General features: G+C 36.7%; 1 protein-coding gene across 1 annotated transcript in view; it reads left to right on the top strand.

The window, feature by feature from the left end:
• LOC110291107 (N-heparan sulfate sulfotransferase 4) overlaps positions 1-24450 on the top strand; it is a 356059-nt gene that overhangs the window by 194833 nt on the left and 136776 nt on the right. The gene's annotated exons all lie outside the window — the stretch shown is intronic.

Raw genomic sequence — 24450 nt, 5'->3', positions numbered from 1 at the left:
TTCACTACGACTGTGATCGAATAACGGCTTCTGAAATGATAAACTTGGTTGAATCCCATGGAAAGAGAATGAGAAAAACATTAAAGGACATTACATATATTTCAGATTCAGGTTGCTTTGTGATATTCCATGGCAGGTATACATGGCTATTATGCATGATGTTATTACACATATTTATAAATACTTATCATGTGTACATAAATATATAAAATGTATGAGCTCTATATAGAGTAATAAAAAGTGGTGTACTTTCAAGGCCACTTTCTAGAAGTTGATATCTTATTGAAAGATCCTTCTAGCATCTAAAAAAAGGAAGAAGGAAAAAAGAAAGGAAGGGAGGGATGGAAAGAAGGAAGGAAGGAAGGAAGGAAGGAAGGAAGGAAGGAAGGAAGGAAGGAAGGAAGGAAGGAAGGAAGGGAGAAAGAGAGAGAGAGAGAGAGAGAGAGAGAGAGAGAGAGAGAGAGAGAGAGAGAGAGAGAGAACATCATACTTCCCCAGTATATCTGGTAAAATATAATTATTTCTCAAAACTTACTTCTTATAATTATGGTTGAATTAAAGTTTTCACCAATTATTTTCAAATTTAGTGTATCCTTTTCAAGAAGGAAATATTCAAACATTCAAAACACAGACTGGAGGTCCTTGCCCCCAATTACTGAATCAGATTACCAAAGGCCTACGTCTTGCATTTTCAAATGTTTCCCATAAGGTTCCCTTGTGATGGAAAGAGCCATGTGCATAGCCTAGGGGAAGACTGCTGCCTTTTCTTGTTTTATGTGTATGTGTGTATATGTGTATCACCTGACTGCAGGTTCCTCTCCCTCTTTTCTGTCCAGTCCCCTTCCCCAAATTCTCTCCTCCAAATCTACTCTTCCTCCATTTCCAGACAGAAAAGAGCGGGTCTCCCTGGAATCTTAACCAAACATGGCATAACAAGATACAATAAAACTAGCTTTTATCAGGGCTAGCCAAGGCCAAAAATAGAAAGAAAAGGATCTCAAAAGTAGGGAAAAGAGTCAGAGACAGTCCCTGTTCCCCTTTGTTAGAGGAGTCCCACAAGAGCACCAAGCTATACAAAGCTAACATATATTCAGATGACCTAGGTCAGATCCATAGAGCCTCCCCAAGAATGGATAAAAAAGTTACACATTTCTACACAGTTTTAAATAATTGAAGAAACTAATGAATGTAATTCTTTGCAACGTTAAAAATGTGAAATTGGAATTTTCAAGTCCCTAAGTAAGGTGTTATTGGAATACTACTCCAATCCTGCACTGTGAGCTGCTTTCCACTGCCGTTGTGTAATGGAGTTGTGAAAGAGACCCTCCTGCCTTAAGCCCAAGATGGTTTTATACTCCCTTCAGTGAAGAAATTAGCCTGATTAAGGTATTAAATGAGCTCCGTATCCTTTCAAAAGTGTAATAAGAGACAGAAATCTTTTCCTCAGAAAGGTATTCAGGTGAACATTCTCTTATATGCATAGTGCATTATGATCACAAAGGGGATGGGGATGCACTCAACCATCTGGAGCTTGCTTCTGGGCCCCATACTGACTACCCACAACACCCTTCTGAACTGCATTTCTGCCATTGCAGAGACCTTCAATTTTGAAAGGTCATATTTGGAAGCACAGCCCTCAAATGCACACAATAGAGTCCCATGAAATCACACCTAGTTGTTTGTTATTATTTTAAAGGAATACTTTTCTTTCTAAGATACCGAGGCCTAAGATTCAATGCAGTCATGCTTACATGAAGAGTGTCCTGACTCATGCTATGAAAATCAATAAGCAATTAAGATCATGGATTAGGGTGCAGAAACACTTTAAGTGAACTCTGTCCTTCAGTGAAGGGTTGCTTGGTATAGTCCTAATCACTTTAACCTTCTCTCTCTCTCTCTCTCTCTCTCTCTCTCACTCTCTCTCTCTCATACACACACACACACACACACACACACACACACACACACACATAATGAGAGTAGAAAGAATTATCACATGGGACTTCTATGCAGATATGCTTGTGAGTTCACAATAGAGTCAAATAGCCCATAACTCTCTCAGTGTATTGTCGCTCCAATGATCTCATTTCTAAATATAGACAATTATGTAGTTATATATTGCTTTAAGTAGATATATGCATACATTTTCAATGTGGATTTATAAAGATTTAATGTATGGACACTATCTAAAAAATTCCCTTTTGCTGAATAGCATTATAACCGTTATAAGTAAATTTGCCCTACTTGACAACAAACATACAACTAAATATACCTGATGTGCTTCCTTTGTAAATTAAACATGCTTACCACTTCCCTTAACTCCACCCATCTCGACTGGCACTCAGCAGCCTGGCTCTCTAGATTTTTAGGTTATATTTCACCTGTTTGGGTAATTTCTTTACTTCTTTTTTACTTTCAGCCATGCTGAGAGCTCTGGACAAGGCTCTGATGTAATTGCTTTCTAATGAAATGTTGGAAGCTTTTAGAGACCACTCAGAGCAATTACATTTGGTTAGTCAGTGATGCTAGAAGCTACTCTCAAGCTATAAGTATATTTTGTTTTAAAAACATTTTATTATGTATTTCAAAGTCAAAATATTATAACTTTAATGTAATACATTACAACTTATATGAAGTTTGTTAAACACACACATTGTGGTGACATTGTCCTTTCCTCTTCAGAGTTAAGTGCCATAAAATTCCAGACTGTTAAGTATTGTCATTGAGCGACCCGCCCTCCCTGTCAACAAGGCATGACCATATGGGTTCTGTCCAGAGTCAAGAATCATTTCCTTCTTATAAAATTATCTTTCTATCTCAAACCATCAACACTATGAAGATAGCATCAGGCAGTAGGAAGTACCAGTGAGATATTGGCAGGCTAAAAATTAGTCCCAACTGCTTGTGACCAGTTTTAATAAAGTTGGCAACTTATTTAATGTCTTCATGCTTCAGTTTCTTCCCCTGAATGCTAATGGCTCTGTTTTTCATTCTCTACACCACAAACTTTCTGTAGATAATTAATTTACATCAACTCATCTGCCAAAGGAAAAGCGCTGGACCAGATAATGCCACTGATCAATTCCAGTTCTAAAATTTGTGATAACTGACAACATCAGTCCCCAGATTTGAATGGAACATCTTGAAATCCTCAGCTGGCTGCAACTGGAGCAATTATGGAAAGGCATTTTCCAACTAAATGAGCATTTATATGCATAAAAACCAAATGTGCTAAATTCTTTCCTTAAAAATTGTATCCTAACATTCCTAATTATACCTTCATGGGACTATGGGTGATAGAGGATTGTCAGTTTCATGCTTGTTTTCATAACATCTCCAAACAGTCATCAAAGGGACTAGTAAGACCTCGATACGATATTTGTAGAAAACACTTTAAAAAAAAAAAAAAAACCATGTAAGAGTAGCCATATCTGCAGGTCTCTGAAATATCCTGGATAGAGTTAATTTTCTCTTAGAACATGTTCAAAAAATCATGACAGTAACACATTAAATGAGTGTTCATTTATCCTTCCATTAGTCTACAAAAAGCATTACTAATGTAAACCTTTGTCATTGTTTAAGCTAAGTACATGCACTTACATGTCTATATGCATGTAGTAGGGACAATGTACACTTGGTCTGTGAGTACAAATTAACTGTGTTCAGTGTGAAGGTACAAGCTTAATGCATGAACATATATGTTATGTGTGTATATGTGTTTGTATGTTTGCACAGAGGGTGTTAATTTATTCATCCTTGTAGTCAATCAAGATACAGTAGCAACAGTGAACTTGGCATGACAGAAAAGTGGGGGGAAATTTTCCTAAGTTTTTTTCTATAATACATCACAGATCTTTGCTATCACTCAGGTGCTTGAGTGTGTCAATAAACGGCAGCAAAGTTTCAAAGACGACAACAAAGGCTGAAGAAAACCAGAGACATTGGATAACATGAAGTTAGCCAATGAAACAGTGACCAAAAATCATCTCAGATTTAACCTACATCTCCATTTCAATCACAGAGGGAAAAAATGCCTGGAGCATAAACCTGAATTATTTATTTTTATTCCACAATAGACATGTGGAAAAATGTGTTTTTGTTGTTTTAAGTTTAGTATGCACACTCATTAAAGTTTCTAAGCCAGTGGGGCTTTTCAGTCCACTGATTATTTCAAATGAGAAAATATCCTGAAGGGAAAAGAACCAGCACTTTGTCTTCACTGCTAACATTTTTATAATGATGCCATTCCCTCACATTTTACTGAATAGTAAAGTCTCTTATTTAAGCTAAGTAAATGAAGATTCTTTAAGTTAATGGCTTTGAGTTCCGCTGTTTAAAAGTTACACAAATTTATGAAATATACATATACCTATTTCATAATGAGATCCAATATTCATCACATGAAAATGCTGACATTTAAGTTATTCTCATTAAAACAATCTTGCAGCTGACAAGATGGCTCAGTAGGTAGAGTGGATTTTGTGCAAGCATGAAGACTTAACAATGGCACCTATGGATAAATTAAGACATGGCTGTGCACCTGTATCCATGTACGAGGAGGTAGAATGAAGGATCATTAGAGTTTAGGGACAAGCCAGCCTAGCTAAGCAATGATGTATAAGTTCAGTCAGAGACTGTATCTCAAGAACTAATGTAGAGAGCTGAAGAAGACAGCAGTCAGTATCATCTCTGACCTACAGATGAGCACATGCAAGCACATATTCACCTACATATATACAACACACATGCACACACACACCTCAAAGTCACAAATAGCTATCAACTAGCAACAATGGAAAATCCTAAGCATCAGCTGTGTAACATTGAGATTGAAATGGAATGAGAACAGACCTGTTAGAACGGTATGGTTAAGTAGTGCTTCCTGTATGTCTATGTGAGGTACAGCTTTACTGTACTATAAAGTATGCAGCCTTGTGCAGGGCAACAAAGATGTGTGTCAAAGATGTTATGAATGAGATGGCTTAGAGAGTGAAGGTGCTCACCCACAAGCCTTAGATGCTGAGCCTCATCCCAGAGCACACAGATCTTAAAGGAGAGAGTTGGTCCCTTCAGGTTGACCTCTGATCTCTACACATGTGCTAGCACATGCACAAACACAGTGATATATGCAAGGACTTAATAGCTGCTGTTTGTAAAATGTTGATTGTAACTAATTGTCTGAGATAAGGAATAAGGAAAACACAAGAATATTACTTAATTGTGATAAGATTTATTAGTTTGTTTATCATGTTTCACAATGGACCAGGGTATTTATCTCAAAAAAACAACAATGAATAAGACAGAAGAGTGAATTTAGAAGCACACAGATGACTTAAGTCAAACAATGACACTTATTAAATAATCTGAAGCACCGAGGTCTAGAGGAAGAGATTAGACACTATGTGACAATGTGCACTGTGCAGACAAATGCTGTAAAGATCTCTCATACAACTTTCTGTCAAGTTCAAAGAACTGGATAGTGGGATGGTGGTTTCCAGTGGCTGGAACATGGGAGTAACATAGGAGCCTGCTAATGAAGGAGTGTTGAGGTTTAGTTGAGCAACAGAGATGCTCAATTTGCCAAGCAAAACTATGTCTCTATTAACAATGAATTTTAATACTTTGCACACTTCAAATGTTATCAGTGGGGTAGATTTTATATTGCTTATTTAACACAATAAATAAGTGAATATTTTAATAAGTTGAGGTGCTGAAAGATCCAGTGGAACACATACCTATTTAGAAAAATTCTTGTCTCTACTCCATCAGGATTGAGTGCATAAGACATCTATAGTGAATTGTCCACAATGTGAAGATCTTAAACATACATTAGCTTTGCCACAGTCTGCGTAGTTCTAGAGGTGATGATTTAATATGCTGCAGGTCTAATCTCTTACCAGGGTCAAGAGTTCATCTCTGGTGGCAGGTGATCTTGAGGTTACTTGGAGGGTAGACTACTGCTAAGCTCACTTTTGTTGATAAGGTTCAGGTCCTCACAAGTGGGGAGGATAAGGACATCATTTTCACATTGGGTTTTATCTAGCTCTGCCTTGATTTCCTGACCATGTGCACTGCTTCTGCAGGAAAATCACAGCCTGACAGGATGGTGCTCTGAGACAAAAGAACGAGAGAGTTTCAATCTCCATGCACAAGTCATATCAGTCAAGTTCATCAGGCACTTGTCAGGAGGAGCCAGGCACTAGCTGCATTCCACACACAGCAGAAAAGAAATTAGAAAGGGACTAGGAGGGGACAGAGTTCATTTGAAGCCATTATGCTTGATGCCTGTCTCATGGAACCCCAAGTAAAGTGGGGAATCTTGTTCAAAATTGTTGTCGTGTCATTGATTTAAAGATATTTGAGCATGAAGTAAATATAATAACATTTTTCAAGCTTAGGGACATTTATAACCCCCAAAGCTAAAATATTTTAGATTTATCTTGTGCTGTGCTTTCTCTCATCTGATTAGTTTCATCTACAAGAGACTCTTTCAGGAATTGATGGACCTTGCCACCCAAAGCATTCCCCACATCATCATAGCTTCTACTGTATCATTTAGAAGCTATATTAATAGAAATATTAACATATGAAGTGTCATCTCCAGTAAGTTTTATTACATTTGTTCAAACCTCACCTTAATTTTATCAACTATTAAAGAAAATTCAAACCTTCCAGTATACAGTCTTCTCCCTATGTCGCCCAATCTGAAAAATTAAGAAAATACTTTTCATCATTTTAAGTTTCTTAATCTGCATATTTGAAATAAATGAATTCATATAAGTTATGATCTTTTTTTTCTTTCCTAGCATACAGTTTTCAAGAAACACATACTCCAGAAACTTCCATTCCATTGTCAAAGGATATTCTATTGCACTGCTATATTCAATTTTGTTTACCCCACCATATGCTAGTTGATTTGTACTTTTAGTTACCATTACCATAACACTATAATCACTCAGATACAACTGACAGTATAAAGCCACACCGTGATTTCTCTGGAATACTTTCCAAGAATGGTATTGTGTTAAATCTAGGTCATTGGGTAACTCTAAATTTAGCATTCTAGTGAGTGCCCACTATTCCCACGTCTCGGTACCATTTCTACTCCCACCAACAAAAGAGGAGACTCCCACTTTACAACACATCCTCCAGACCTTATTCCTCTTTTTTTTTTTTTATAACAGCCACCCTAGTGACAATGAATTCTCACACCTATTTTTAAAATAAGGTTTTGCCTTTTGAGATTATAATATAATGTCATATCTTCCTTTTAATTCCTCCTATGAACTTTTTGATCTTTCTCAGAATCATGGCCTCTTTTCCTCTGTTGATGAGTGTGTGTATGTGTGTCTGTGTATCTGTGTGTGTGTGTGTGTGTGTGTGTGTATTACTAAACACATAAATACAATTTGCTAACTCTACATGTTACTTGCATATCTATGTTTTCAGGTCTGAGCTGAGCAGTTGACATAGATAACCTAAGCTGTGATTTCTTTTTTTCCTGAAGAAGACTATTTCTCTATCTATGGAACTGTTTCTTTATTTCATGTTACATTATTTATTTTCTTTGTTTACGATTACCTTTCACCTTCAATTTTGCTGGTTTCTTATATGATTTCAGAGCTTGCCTGATTACTTGGGTTTGGCTCTATGTATGAGTACTTCCTAAGCAATCAGGCAGAATCACTTCATTGCCAGTCTGGTCACATTTTATTTTACTGTTTTTCCAACTTCCCTAACTAGAACCTCTGGGGTAATTTTGAGTGAAAATAGCAACTGCAAATATCCTTGTTTTGCTGCTTAAGGAAAAGAGTCCAACTTTCATCATTAAACACATTAGTGTGAGATTTCAGGAAATACTGATGACTAAGAAAAGAAGGCTGAGCCTGTTCCTATTCGGCTGACTATATTTATCATGAAAGGGTATAAAATTTGTCATGTGAGTTTTGCTATCTATTTGTCTGGCTGATGCATGCTTCCTTGGATAGATTTTCAGCTGGTAAGATGGCTTTGCATTTCTGGGACAAAAGTCACTTAGCTGTGATGGATATAAAGCATCTGTATATTGCTGACTGTTCCAGCTGGTACCTTGTGTTTTTTTGTATCTAACATGCCATATAGCAAGGTTTTAGGTAGTAGTAAACTAAACACATGAGGGTGGTTCTATAAGTCCTGCCACTAAATGATGTAAAATTACCTTAGTTTGTATGTGTGTTTTCTATGCTGTGTGTTCACATAACAATACCACATAAGAACATACTTCTCAAGAAATAATCCTATCATTAGACAAGTCATGCCTATGTGGTCACAAATGTAGTAACCTGTAGTTTTTATCATATTTTTTCCAACTAGTAAGTAACAAGTCTCAAATTTTCATGGTAGGTATCATCTACCCTCTTCTAATTGTGTGCATAATTTGTAGATAGTTGGTATTAATTCTTTACAAGTTTGCTGGTATTCTCCAGTGAAGTCATTTGGCCCTGGATATTCTTTGTGAGAATTTTAAGTTATCAAAATAACTGATATGTTATAAATGATTTTCTATTTCTAACTGAGTCCATTTGGCAGGTTGTTTTCATTAGCTTATCAATTTGATCTAAGCTTGCTAATTTTGCTGCTATGAAATATCCAAAGCCTTCTGGGTGGTGATTTTTATTAACATGGTTCACACTGTTGCTACTATTGATACATTGGTCTTTTACATTTAGATCTAGGTCTGCTTTGGTTTTGTTTTCCTTTTGTTTTATTCTGATTGCTCTGTACTTGGAGGAGTTGTTTGTTTTTGTATCTACAGCTTTCTTAGTGTGTTGTTTCTTTTCAAAATCTCTAAGTACCACATGATGGTTGCAGTGAATCCTATCTGTTCTGTTTTGTTCTTATCATTAATTGTACATAAAATCCCCCCCCCCCGCGCGCATGTCTCTATGTTTGATATCTTGTTCGTTTTTTTCATTTTATGGGGAAAAGTAAGGTATGATTTTCAAATATTTAATTTTGAATATAGGTATTTAAACTGTTGATTATCCTCTAGACACTGCATAGCTGTTAGGTTTGGATATGTCTTCATTTTCATTTATTACCACCTTTGGTTTTTGTCTATAATTTCTATCATTTCATTTATTTATTGAACATATCTGACTGCAGTTTCCCCTCCCTTCTCTCCTCCCACGTCTTTCCCCTACCTCCCTTCTTCCCCATGCACAACCTACTCCTCCATTTCCACTCAGAAAAGGGCAGCCCTCCCACAGATATTTACCACCCATGGCATATCAAGTTGCAGTAAGACTAGGTACCTCCTCTCCTACTAAGACTAGATGAGGCAACCTGTAGGAGGAAAAGTTCTAAAAGGCAGGCAACAGAGTCAGAAACTTCTCCTGCTCCCACTGCTAGAAGTCTCACAAGAAAACCAAGCAGCACTATGTACCATGTGTGCAGAGAGCCTAAGTCCATCCCATGCATGATCCCTGGCTGGAAGTTCAGTCGCTCTAATCTCCTATTGGCCCAGGTTATCAACATATTTTCTACTTTCCCTTTTGGTTTATTTTTAACCATTGTTTGGGGCTCACCATACATATCTTCTCAGCATCTCTTTCAATTGTTTAGTGACATAATCCAGAGAGAAGTGGGAATGGCACTGTTAATTAGCTTCCTCCCTTTCATCTCTGCTATCACTGATATACATATTTTGTACCTGTTAAACATCAGCCTTGCATTGTCATAATTAATCATGGATGTAAGTTTACATTTTTAATCCCAAAGTAAGAAATTTCAGTACAGAGATATTGGTAGATTTCTCTATGTGTTGCTTTCTCTGTTGTTTGTATGGCTGTGAGCTTCTATTTGCTGTTGTTTGCCTGATTCATTCAGCATCTCCCAGGCCTTGCCTCTTTCATGTTGCTATTAGAAATATGTAACATTTCCACATGTTGTAAGCCCAGCAACAAAATTACATGTGTGTCACTTTGGACAATTGCTTTCTAAATCTTTTTGAGATGAAAGTAGGAATATACATTTGTATTGCTTGGCCCATAATTCCAGAAGCATCTTTACTGTACTCACGGCCAGCTACACAGATGTCAGGTTTTCTATTATTATTTGCTGTGAGCCTAAAAAACTCTTTGTTTTTCCTACTAAGACTAGGTTGCTGGCTAGGGTTTCCTTAGCCTGACATCATATTTGCATATACTTACTTCACCTTCATTTTGAAAGGTAGCTTTGCCTAGATATCAGATGACCGTTGATAGCTGCTCTTACCACACATTGACTATGTCCGCTCATCCTCTTCTTTTGTCCATGCTTTCTGATGCCAAGTTAACTATCAATTTTCATGTGTTCTTCTTTCATAAAATTTGCTTCATTTAACTGCCAGGATAGTCTTCTCCTTAGCTTTACACATTTTTACTCCGTGTTTGTCTAATTCTTTGTGTTTATATTAGACATCATTGAACTTCTTGGATATACCTTAGTGATTTCTATCAAACTTGAGACTTTTCTCATATTGTCTCTCTGAAGACCATAATTTGCCTTTCTTTTCTCCCAGTCAACCTGCTACTTCTATCTTACATATGTCAGTTCCCTTCACAAGAAGTCCTATGTTCTCTGTGACACTAATGTTTTTCTTCCTTCTTTACTCTTTCTTCTTCCAACTTTTTAATCTCTGTTAATTTATCTATCAATAATCTCTATTAATCATTGAATATTTATCATATCATAACAAACTTCCTGTTGAATGTTCTAACAAATTCTTTTGTCATTTTAATAAAGGTACTTTGACTCTAAATTTTCTGTTTGAGTCTTTATTATAATATCTAGCACATTGATATTCCCTATTAGAGGAGATACTGACATTATATATTCTATGACATTGAGTATTGTGTGCTTTGGTTCTTTAAGTGCATTTTAAGTTCTTATTAATTGAACAGATAAAGTCTTTGAAGGAGATTATTATGCCTTTCTTCATTTTCTATGGATCAAACTGTTCTTCTTCTTTGAAGATCTTATAATTCTTTTGTTAAAAACTAAACATTTCAACTAGTCATTATTGGAGTTTTCATCCTGACTCCCTGCCCATCCTCAGACTCTTCTTTGCCTTATTTAATTATGTGATTTCTAATCTGACTAAATAGCCTACGATGAGTCCTTTGAAGTATGCAGTTTCAATGATGCTCCTTGGAGACTACCACTCTTGGAGGAGACAGCTGTTTAGGTCAGAGTTCCCTGTGTACCTTTCTCTTGAACTACCTACCCTTTCTGTGATGGCTCCTCACCTGCAAGCCTCCAGTAATGACCAGTTAATATATCTACCCTTTCTTGTACTTCCTTAGTTTGCAGAAGAATATTAAAGTTGAGTTCAATTTATAAAGATATGGATTCATAGAATCTCAATGAGCTTCCCTGATTTTCTCTGTTAAACATCTGTTTAGTCTGTGACTAGCCTATTACTAATCTAAAGATACAAACGGTCTCTTCAACACCCAGAAAAATTTAGCATCTTGGAAAGTGACCTTGGACTTTAATTATATATCTTTTTTCTCCCCAAATCTAGATTTCCATGGGGAGAAATTTGTGCTTTGTCCTCTTATTATTCACTGCCTTTGATTAAATCTCTTCTACAGAGATGTTGGAGGTGGACACTAAGGTTGTTTTTCTCAACACAGTATATGAACTTATAGGATGGGTTCCAAATCAAAGTAAAAGTCTCTGATCTACCCAGCTTGCTTTTCCTGGTATGGAACTACAACTAGAACTTATTGTTCTCTAGAGTTACAGATACCTCAGGAAGTCCTAGCTAGTTAGAACTCTGTACAAGGCACAGGAGGATTGCTGAGGGCTGCCTCTCAACAGTGAAACCATAGATGTAAACAGAGAGCTAAGGCAAGGAGTTCTGTCATCTTAGCGATACCCATCTGAGGTACAAATTCTACAATGCTAAGCTAGGTCAGAACAGGGGTCAAGGGTATCACTACTTTTATGAATCTTTCTATAATTTATTATTTCTTTTTATTTACTCCCTTGACTTTGTGACTTCCAAGAGGTTTTTAAAGATAGCTCCAAAAGCATTCTTTTCATACTAGTTGTTAATGCTTTCATGACAGGAGGTCTACAGAGTTCCTTATACCACCCCTCTAGTAGTCAGAACGCCACCATTTTTATGTTGACTGACTTATGATAGTAGAATTCTCACTGATATTTGTAGTTTGGGCCTTTCTGAATCCATCTTCAGCAGTTTATAGTGAAGATGTCAACATGAAATCTGGACCTTGTGACTTATTATTAAGAGAACCTCACTACGATAAGGTAAAGGCAAGCATCTGGTATTTCTTTTATGTGATGTGGATGCCCATCTGTTGTTTGATAGGTTCACAGAATTCCTGAGTTTGTCTTTCCAGTAGCTGCAGCCCTTGATAACTGTTTTCAGCTTGCATTTATAAAATAATTATATTGTGCCCTTTCCTGTGCTCCAGGATTGGTGGGTTTACTGAGTTTGGCTTTGACCCAAATTTCTTCTTTTCTACCTAAAAATGAATGTTGACCTACCTCCTCTGAAGTTCTATAGTTCTCGAATTTAATAAGATAATTTGCTTCCATATCCTTGTCTACACAGTATATACAGTTTTTAGGAGAAAATTATAAAAGATTAAGTGAAAGAATATTTTGTAATGACATTATCTTCTAAGATATGTTAGAGAAAGGATAGAGGTTTTTTTTTTCCCTTCATTTTCTTTTGCAAAGTGTTCTACTTGTATTCTTACCTCAACATCTGCTTCTTTTTTATCTTGCTCTCTGAGGATGAATGAATTTTAATTTAGCTCATTTTTAATATCCTTTAATCTCAGCTCTTTTAATTTTCTGTCCCTAATTTGCCATCTTCCTTTTATATGTAAGTCCTGTGTTAGAAATGGATCTAGAATTTCTGATTCTCTGCTCGGATGTGCTTTAATTCCTAGAGCGTGTATTCAAATTAAAACTCACTAGGGCTTTGGAAATATTTTGATTGTTAAATCTCTCATTGGTTAATTTTTAGAGAAACATTTTCAAATCCTAAAGTAGAGTGTGCAGGAAGTATTTTTGTTTAGAAAGAATTAAATAAAGAAATTAAATCTTAGGGGTTTTTTTTCTCTCCCTGAAAGACAAAGCAGTAAATTTGCTAACTGTTTTGGAAATAGAATATGTTCATGATCTTAACTGTAAATTTAGTCAGCGCTGGGCATTGGAAACCTACGATGAAAAAAATGCCATTTGAAGAAAGAACATATTAAAGTCACAGTGGGAAGTTCAGCCAGTAAACCTGAACCTTACTTACATGATCACTTACTGTTTTATCTACTGTACGTGCAGCGTAGATTTATAGATGTCATTTCTAACAGTTTTAAATTATTTTAAATACCTATGTGGTTAGTAGAGATGAAATTATGTCAGAATGCTTCTTGCTTTTTTATATGTAATATTCTTGCCCTTTTCGTATTTGATAATGTAAAAAAGTGTTCACAGGCATCATTCATCTGAGATCATATTCGAAATTTATCTCTACCATAGCCTTGTGCAATTTAAAGTTTTTATTATATTCATGTTAGTGTTTTGCATTTCAGTCATGATATTTAGGATGATAAGACTTTGGGTTGGACTTTTTATTTATGTACTATTAACAAAAATATGATATATAATATATATTATATTTAAGTATAATATATTTCTAATATATTTCCAATATATTATTTATAATATATTAGAAATTATAATATAATTATATTAATTATTTATAATGTATTTCTATTATATAATATAAATGCAATGGGTAGCTGGGTGGTAGCGGTCCAGGCCTTTAATCCCAACACTCTGTAGGCAGTGTCAGGTGGTTCTCTGTGCATCCAAGGGCAGCCTGGTCTACAGAGTGAGTTCTCAAACAGTCAAAGCTACACAAAGAGAAACACTGTCTCCAAAAGCACTCAAAACTTACAATTGAATTAAAATAAATATTATGGGTTATTGAAAACCATCATTTAAGCAACACCATTTAACCATTATTTTAACCATTATTTAACCATTATTTTAACCATTTAAACGTGGACATATCTTCCTGATTTTAAATTAATAGATGAACCAAACATATTTTATTGTATTTTGTCAAGGATTGGAACTTTCCATAGCTAAAAAAGTTATAGACAAGAGGTAGGGATGTATTTCCATTATAAAATGCTTCCCTGGTATACAGAAGTCCCTGGCTTGATCCTCAGTACATATATAGTGTACAGATTGTAGTATTTAACAAAATAAAATAAGTATATTTCTTCTCTTAAGGACTCATTCATAGTAGGTAAGGATTTTACCCTTTGACAAGAGGGATAATATTGTTTAATAAAGTTCTTGGCTTGCTTATTTAAGAAGCCTCCGAGGTTCTCATAAATTCCCATTTTCACTAAGCCCACAAGAAGAATAGCACAAACTCTCTGGCTGCAAATTAGAATTGGTATTTCATTACCTATTAATATTCATACTGCTTAGCAAAGGATTTAGAGAAAAACGACATTCCTTGTCATGCGTTATATCATGAAAAGCCCTTGACTTGACGTTATTGGCAGGTGGGTTTAACAATTTCGCTCAGACAGAATCACTCTAAAAGAGATATTTATCTATTTGATTTGCCTGGCAGAAGGCAAGGACAGACACCCGTTCTCAAAAGCTTTCTTTTAACTGAATCATCCTCCTCCTATGAAGCAGTGATTTCATTTCTGAATATATTTGTTTAAACTCAAAAAATAAATTCCACATAAAAAATTCCTGTGCATATTGGGTGGTCCCAATAGCAGGAAATGAACTGTTGTATTAGAAAGAGGTGGGTTGGTATTAATCTATTAAGACTTGCATTTATCTGATTACTTGTAATCATTATTTTTCGTGAGCAAAAAAATCTGAAAATGCTTTGCACTCCTTTGTGAGGTTTTGCTGTCATCCCTCTGAAGTGTATGCTTCTAAGGAACATTCCAGATATTTCAGAGTTTCTGTTCTTGTCAGGGTCTGACACACAGGTAGTTGCAGTAGGTTTATCCCAGAGACAAGATGACAGACATTGGCAATATTTAATCTACTTGGTTTCAAACAAGTTATTATTTTGCCTAACTATTAAGTCCTGTGTGTGTGAGATACAGAACAGTACACAATGCAGAACATATGAAAGAAAAGGCCAGGTTTTTCTCAAGAAAACAAAACCATAACTAATGTTAAAACATTAGAATCCTTCCTAGTGTGTCTTGAATTTCACCATACATATCAGCACATGCTCCTGGCTTCGGACCGTCTCTCAAATTCCATTCTTTCAAATTCTTTTCTAATTTTTATATTTGTGATGCTAGCAAATTCTGTACATGATTCTTAGTGTTAGACATGTAACATGAACACAACCTACCTTTTGTGTACGTGGTTATAATGCTAAATAGAATTCTGGTGAGCAAGTGTTTCAAAGACTATTTAACAGCATTTTTCATGGCTGCTCTTTCCTCTGTAAGAAGCATGTAACAATAGCTTTTTTTAAAAAATATATAAGGTTGTTCCTGTATAAGACAGCCAACTTTCAAGGGATCTTAGTTTCATTTCCTGTTGACGGGATGAAGCACCTTTCCCGGTGCATATCAAGATGGTATTCTAGCTCTGATTTAAGGTATGATTCATTATGATGGAGAAAGAGGCAACAGAAACCTGAAACAGCTGTTTGCATTAAGTTTGCATGGGAAGACAATGTTTACTAGAGCTCGGCTCTCTTTTGTCATTTTATATATAGTCCAAGAAAGAAGACATTGTAATATTTGGCACCCACAGAGGTCCTCCTACCTCACTTACTGACATTAAAATAAAGCCGTGAGGGTAGGCCTTGAGATCCACTTTCCAGGGGATTCTAGATTTTATCAAGTTGATAACTAATACTAACTACCATGCAAGTTTATGCAATATTGAAGTCCAGAGTAGAAACAATGCATTCGAATATGCTTAGCCACCTCCACCTAACAATAATTCAATACTGAAGGGATTACCAATTATTCATGAGATGACAGTCTGGCTAAAAATTCCACCATAAACAAATATGGATGACAAAATTGTACTTGATAACAAATTAATGAGCTAATTGTGGCTGTGCATACTTGTGATCCTAATACCCAGGAGGCTGAGGCAGGATGACTGAGAGCTCCAGGTCAGCCTGGTCTACATCGAAAAACACTCTCTAAATTAAAACCAACTTAAGTAAATAAGCAGTTGATTTTTTTTTTAATTGACCCAGGTTACCTAAAAATAGAGATACTGACATTCTTGCCCTCCAGTTACATCCATTTTTTTCAGTTATTTCTAACTGAAATATTCTAAGTGAGAAGTAACTCCAACCTTTCAGTACTTCCTACGTTTCTTCTGTGTTATCTTATCTCTCATTTTTAGTTCATTCATTCACTCCTTTTCTCTACAGATAACTGGTGATTATTCAGTATCTGCTTGGTACATTCATTGACACCAGAGAGGCAAAATTAAATTATTTTCAAGGAATTGTAATTAAGCAGTATATTTTTTATGTCAAAATAAAGTAGTATTTGATTTTTAAAAAATGCAGAATACAGTAGAGCCACAATGAATTTCTTTTTTTAAAAAAAGTTATTATTGGATATTTTCTTTATTTACATTTCAAATGTCATCTCCTTTCCCGGTCTCTCCACCACCCCCCTCCACTGAGAAACCTACATCCCATCCTCCCTCTCCCTGCTTCTATAAAGGTGTTTCTCCACCAATCTACCCACTCCCACCTCCCCACCCTCAATTCCCTATATTGGGGCATCTATCAAACCTTCGTAGAACCAGGGACCTCTCCTTCCATTAAGTGATGAAGAATATCTTAAAGGAAAAAAATGAAATGGTTTATGAAAATGGCTTGGTTTTATGAGGACAAAAGTGTAGGAAATTAGTGCCCAAAGAGAGAAGAGAGAGAAGAAACAGAATTGTGCATGCATTATAATGCTTCAGTTTTAGGGGAGTGTGGTGCTCTATGTCATTACACCCAGCTCTCAGAAGGCAGAGGCATGCAGATTTCTGTGAGTAAGAGGCCAACCTGCTTTACATAGTGAGATCCAGGACAAGCAGGATTATGAAGAGAGATGCTATTCCCTTCCCCACTCCACAATACAAACGATGATGATGATGGTGATGGTGATATATTCAGAAATAATGTTTCAGTCAATAATGAAGTCTGTATCCATGTGGCAAAAAACTATCTGTAGATTAAGAAACTGCTACCTGTAGGATTTGACCCACAATTGGTGATGGTGTATCAGTGTGCTAAGTGTGAGTTTTAAATTTTGGATGGGTTGTAAAAATCAAATAAATAATTGTGATATAGGTAGTAAGTATATTGCTGGCAAATATTTGTAAATCTTGAGGTACATACAATGATCCAGAGATGTGTACACTTGGAGTCATAAAGATAAAGATTTTCCCCTGTACCCCACTGCCCAGCTATCCATCTTTGAGTATTGTGACCCACTCTGTCCTTAGAAAAAAACAAAATCTGCAGAGGATAAATGCATTCCAATAACCCTTCCCTTGATAAACCTCCAGATGGAACATCAATTGTTGAGGAAGGGAATAAGAAATAGATTTTATTTCAAAGAAGGCTGCAGAGGAGAATTAGCAGGCATGAAAATTACCTTGTGTGGGGCAGGATATTGAGGAACATTTCAGCCTGATGTGCACCAGGAGTGGAAATTCAATTGTATTAATCACTTTAGCTTAGAACTATGCTGCCAGAAATATCATTTCTCTGCATTTTCTTATCGGACAACAATTGTTCCTATTTTCATAGATTTTTAACTAATTGTTTTCCCATAACATTCTAGAACATCATTCTTATTTGCGCTTCACACATGAGATTAAAAAGCAAGCTGCTTAGGCCACGAGAGTCCTCACCTGTATCTTCTTCTTTCAGGGTTCAGTTCATTTAGGGACTTGGATGTCGTTTGTAAGTGAATATGCTCAGTTTGGTTTAGCTTTATGTTTTCCCAGGAAGAGGGAACAGAGGAGACAGTGTTTACTTATAGACCTACTCTGCTCATCTGGAGCATGGTTTATCAGGCTTCCCCTCGTGTAGTCGGAGCTCCGGTAAGGCAAGCTCACACTCACTTGCTCTCTCCAGTTTGCTGTTTGTCCTTTCCCACACCTTGTGTGTGGGCTGCTAGCTAAATTTAGAATGCTTATCTTCAATGTATGGCAAAAAAAAAAAAAAAAAAAAAAGACCAAAAGAGCGCAGACCTTCCCTTTGACATAGTTCATCTGAAGACGCAGGGATAGCAACTAACTACTTGGTTTTCTTTTCTCTTTGCTTTGCTGTGGGGGAATGCTTCTCATTTTTCCAGCTTTTGTTTGCATTTTCCTGGTACTGAGGCTGGGCCCACTCCCTGTGTAATAGAGCACTCCAATGCCTTACCATAGCATTCTTTCACTTAGTATTTTGAGCCAGGACTAAACTTAGCTTCTCCTGACTGTATCAGAATAGATGTTCTGAAGGACTGCTCATATACAGGGAAAACCCAGAACGCAGAGGCCCAACACTGTTTAAGGAAAGTTGATAGTGGTACTTTATGCCTATTTCCAAATCAAATCCTGGATATGTTTAGCAACTCAATTCTCAGAATGGTCAATAATAGCATAATTAACTCTCACTGACAAATTCTAATGTTGGTATTTCAATGATCAAACGTGTTCTTATTTATTAAGTTGCAGGAAGAATGAAAAATTGAGGTTTGATTTTTTTTCATCACCATTATGCAGTTGTGAAAATAAAATTTAAATGCCATTATCCCTCCAATACATACACCCTTCTGTCTCTGGTCTCTGTCATGCCTCTCTCTTGCTCATCGCTCTCTCTCTGGAGTTTGAAATTTTCTTTCAGCCTGATAGTGTCTTCAGCTTTCCTCTATAGTTTCTGAACATTTCCCTCATTGCACCATTATATAGAGCACACCTAAGCTCTCTGCAGTCATTTGTTTATAATCAAGACATAAGAAGTTAATTCAGAACACGTTGACAGTGGAAAGAGTTAAAATTTGTGCAATCCTACAATTGTGATGATTGTTGTGAACTTGTGTATGGACGAGATCTGTATCAGTGATATGTATTTCCAAATATGACAGCACTTCAGCATGTTGATTAAAAAAAAAAAAACAACAACAGAAGTGAAGTAATTAGCTGTGATTTTATTTTAAAACATGTAAAAGTGTCAAAAGGAAATTAATTTAATGATCTACACAGCAGTTACTCAAGTGAATATTATCATTCATTTAATTCTGTTGATATGTAGGTACAAATTATTTAAATAAACTTATCTTTTTATGTTGAAATTCAACCTGCTTCACATGGTAGCAAATGTTCCACAAAATTAAAAACAATAAAGATGTGAATTCTTTAATTTAGAGAAGGTATGGAGTGTAATAGCACAAAATGCAGAAACATTGTATCTGGGGGTTGGTAAAAGGAAGTGAGTGGTGGGCATCACATGCAGATCCTGAACTTTGAAACATTTCCCCATGAATGTGTTAAGCTGACATTAAAAGGGAAAGTACTTCTTAATGGAAATCTCAGCCTGACTTGACAGTAACATTACAGACGTTTTTTCCACTGCAGAGAGATATTTAAATCAATGACATTAACTCTAATAAGCTATATCATAGTGGAAGTATCCAAAAAAGTTTAAAGACTTTTCGGAGTCAGAAAATGAAGTACACTTTAGACAGCTTCAAAATCCTTCATTTACCATATACATACAGTTTAGCTATCTAGTATAAATCAGTGCTTTGTTCAAAAAAACTAAGCTAAAAGGTAGATCAATTCTTTTTATAGTCGGCTGCAGAGAGTTTATATGGAAATAAATGAACATACATTCATTTATTGAGAGAAACTCACAAATGATTAAACTATGAAAATTATATAATGTATTATGTAAAACACATTGATGTAGTTTGCTGCCTATTGCTATAATGAAGACCACAACCACAGGCTACTCAAGGAGGGAAGAGATTATTACTTATATACCCTGATCACAGTTCATCATTAAAAAAAAAAAAATTGCCAAGCAGAAGGGAAACCTGCAGTCTGGGAACTGGGAACTCAACCAGAGACCCTAGAAGAATACTACATACTAACTTGCTCGGCATGACTTTCATAGCCTGCTTTCTAATACAACCCAGGACCACCTGCCCGGAAGTGGCACTAGCCGTAGAGATCAGGGTTCTCCCATGTCTAACATTCAACCATGATCTTCAGGACTCCAAAGGTCTTGGACTGCTCTTTTTCACTAGCACTGCTGCTCACCGCACATGAACCTCATCTCATAGACTCAGGCTAGCTAGCTCCACTTCACAACTCCTGCCATCCTTAGTAGATCTACAGTTCTGGAATCTTCGGTATACTGGAATCACCACTAAACTGGACTATGTTTTTGCTATGATCTCTCCTAGTTCCTCTTCATGTACTCTTCCACATGGTACCAGTTCTCAGCTTTTCTCCACTGCCCCTTCAGACCTGAGGCTTTTTTTGCAACAAAGGCTGAACATTCACCAATGGCCTCTCCTAGCCTTTCACAATATCAAGCCACAGCATTTTCTGAAACCCCTTCAGTCCTGCCAATGTCTTGTCAACAACTCCAGAGCAACCTGTGGAACTCTTACACATTCCCAAAGTTAGCTACTAGACTGGGATGCAGCTTTGGTTTCTCTGAGCTGACGGTTTCTGAGGATATACTTCCCCAAAAGATTGCAAATCAATGGTTCTTGCCTATTCTTAATCCTAAATTTGGTATACTGCCTAGGTGACCAGTATTCCAAATGTCCCAGGGGAAAACAAAAACTTCAGTGGTTCTGGTCTCTCCTTAAATCACAGCTAATTCTTCAGTTTCAGCTGACCAGATATCACAGATTCATAATTTATCTATACAACATGAAGCACCCTTCTAGAGAGCTTAAGAGACTCTTAAACTTCCTTCCAAAACCTATCAAGCCAGGCCTCCATCATCTGCATTGCTCTCAAGATTCTTGTCTTCCAAGCTCTCAATACTCATTAAGCTCTGAATACTGAATAATTTTTATACCCCAAGATTTAGATACTTCTACAGTCTTCCCAAAATCAGCATGGCCAGTTATATCACAGAAATACTCTATAATTCTGGTATCAACTTCTGTTTTAGATAGGTTTCTATTGCTAAGATACAAGCCATGATCAAAAGCAAGTTGTAACCGAGTGTGGTGGCACACGCCTTTAATCCCAGCACTCGAGGCAGAGGCAGAGGCAGAGGCAGAGGCAGAGGCAGAGGCAGAGGCAGAGGCAGAGGCAGAGGCAGAGGCAGAGGCAGAGGCAGAGGCAGAGGCAGAGGCAGAGGCAGAGGCAGAGGCAGGTGGATTTCTGAGTTCGAGGCCAGCCTGGTCTACAAAGTGAGTTCCAGGACAGGACAGCCAGGGCTATAGAGAGAAACCCTGTCTTAAACAAACAAACAAACAAACAAACAACAACAAAAAAGCAAGTTGTGGGGTAAGGGTTTATTTCAGCTGACAACTTACAGTATATGATGTAAGAAGGAGCTCAAGGCAGAAACCTGAAGGCAGGAAATGAAACAAAGACTATGGAGGAGCACTAGTTATCACTTATTCCCCATGCTCACGTCAGCTTCAGCTACCTTTCTTACTGTAACCATTTTGCTCACCTTCTCTTTATAAAATTGTGCTATGTAAAAAACTGATGAGATATTCAACTTTAAAAATAAGGACAGAAAGTTGTGGGGATAAAGAGGTAGGATGGACTTGAGAGTGGTTAAGGGGAGGAGATGAGGATAAAATGATTAAATTTATATTGTATGAAACCCTCAAAAAATAACAAATTATTTTAAATGAAGTAACTGTGCATATGATTAAATTCTTGCTTCTGTCTTACCTTTAACACACTTGAGTATTTGCTTGTTGTCATGTCTTTTAGGTTAATGATACTATTAAAAAAGTCTAATTGCTTAAGGTCAATAACACTTATCTTATTATTAAATTAAATCTACAAATGCCTCGTCCTGAGGAGGGGAAGGAATGCTTCTGGAAAGTAGTTCTGCCTTTGTGCAATATCAGTATCTTCAGATCACCTTCTCTTGGACTCTTACTCTCCTTTTTATTCAACTTGTTCCAAGGGCATGTTGCCAAGTCTCTTTCATGATGTATGCCCTTTACAGCCCTGCTTCGTCTGCATTCCTCCCTAGCCACTCAACCTAGGTTGCATATACATATAAACTCAGTCTGTGCCTGTGTCTCTGAACCTGACTGTGTCTGGGACATATGCAGAATTGTTCTCACTGTATGATTGATCATAGACTTTGAATTGACCTACCATGGAGCCCTGACATCACCCTACAAAGCTGTATTTTGTATCATAGGTAGCTGTGCTATTTAGTTTTCTGTCAACTTGAAAGAAGCTATAATCATCAGAGGGGTGTGAGTCTCAACTGAGAAAAGGTCTCCAGAAGACCTAGCTGTAGGCAAAAATTTAGGGCATTTTTCTTAATCAGAGATTGATAGAGAGGGAATGGCTCATTTTGGGTGGCGTCACAGATAAGCTTGTAGTCTCTGGTTCTATGAAATATCAGGCTGAGCAAGGCATGAGGAAGAAGCCAGGAGTAGCTCCCCTCAGTATGAATCAGCTTCTATCTCCAGTTTCCTGCCCTGTCTAAGTTCCTGTTCTGATTTCCTTCAATGATGAGCATGATGGTTGTCATAGTGTTTAATGACCTGACTAGGACAGTGGCCTTCTCATTGCAAGCTCTATTTCTCAGTTCCTCTATTTCTTAGTGCTTATGCCATCTCTTTGCCTCTTTAAATGATGGTCTTCCTTATTATTTTACTGAAATACTGATATGTGCCTTTTATACAAAAGCAATTTCACTATGGTGAGAGACAAATGAAAGTAAAACAGTAGGCATAATTTTAGATGTTTTAAATGTATATGTTGACAGGGGCTGGTGCAGATGCAAGGAAAAGATATCATAATACACCTGGAGTTTGGCTTGGGAACTGAATTGTGTCCCCTGGTAGAGCAGAAGTGTTCTAACCTGATGAACCATCTCTCTAGCCTTTATGAATTTAATTTGAAGCATTTGAGTTCCTCTACTGAGAGGAGAACATAATTTTAATAACCAATATGACTAGATCTCAAGTGACCAATATTACTTAGTGAAATACCTTCTGTGGGTATGGTTGATTACTATAGATTGTTTTAAAATGGCCTTATCATAAATTAAGGGATTGCCTGCCATGAGAATACTCAACTTTGTGTTCTGATACAAACTGATACATTAAAGAAATTGTAATGGCCATGTCAGTGTGTCTTAGTCAATATTCTATTACTGTGTACAGTCACCACTACTACCATGGCAACTCTTATAAAGAAAAACATTTAATTGGGGCTGGCTTGCAGTTAAGAGGTTTAGTCCATAGTCAACATAATGAGAAGCCTGATGGCATTCAGGCATAGTACTGGAGAGCATGCTGAGAGTTCTACATCTGAATCAGCAGGCAGCAGGAAGAAAGAGTTACACTGGGCCTGGCTTGAGCACCTGAAACCTCAAAGGCCATCAGTGGCACACTTTACCCACACAGCAATACCAATTCCAACAAAACTGCATGTCCTAATCCTTTCAAATAATGCTACTCCCTATGAGATTATGGTGGCTACTTTCATTCAAGCCACCAACACGGACTCTTAGAAGCAAACTAGTCCTCTTTCTACTTGACTATTCACAGCCATAGTCTAGAGTTCTGCCTCTCTTACAAACTTCCCTGTCTAAAAATAGACTAATATTTTCTGTTTCTTTAAACAACTTTGTTTAAAGGCTAAAGAATCATTTCTGGACTCTACAGCAAATTTAAATTGATTTTTTTTCTATACTCCTGGTCTTTACTTTTGCAATTTTTGGCATATCTTAAGTCACTCTGCTGAGCAACTTGTCTTAACCAGATTATTGATTGCCATCCAGTGTTAAACCCTCGTAACTCTTTGTACTTCACATCATTACATCATAAATGTATTTGCCATCAGAATTATTTTCTTCTTCAAAAAATGTCAGTGAATTGGTTGTTCACAAAGAAAGTCATGTAAGGTATTATGAGGAGTTTTCATAGAGGGTCCCAAGAAAGAACAATCATTTTTAAAATCTTTTTAAGACAGGTAAATGAAAAAATAAAATTTGTCCTTCAACAAATATAACCCCCCCAAAAAAACATGAACAATGATGTTAACAGATACACCCCTCCACCAAAAAAGCCTAAGCTCCTCAAAAGATCTCTCAGTCTTGTTTCCTGTTATTTTTGTTGTTAAAGTTGGCATTCTGTTCTTGTGGCTGTCTTCTTTTAGGTTTGTTGAGGGATTACCTTCTTGTTGTTTCTAGGGCATGGTTCC

This window comes from Mus caroli, unplaced genomic scaffold (genome assembly GCF_978045245.1).
Source record: "Mus caroli unplaced genomic scaffold, Mus_caroli_1 scaffold_3, whole genome shotgun sequence".
Lineage (NCBI taxonomy): Eukaryota > Metazoa > Chordata > Mammalia > Rodentia > Muridae > Mus > Mus caroli.
The sequence above is the reverse complement of the archived record's forward strand: the minus strand, read 5'-3'. Positions and strand labels throughout refer to the sequence as shown.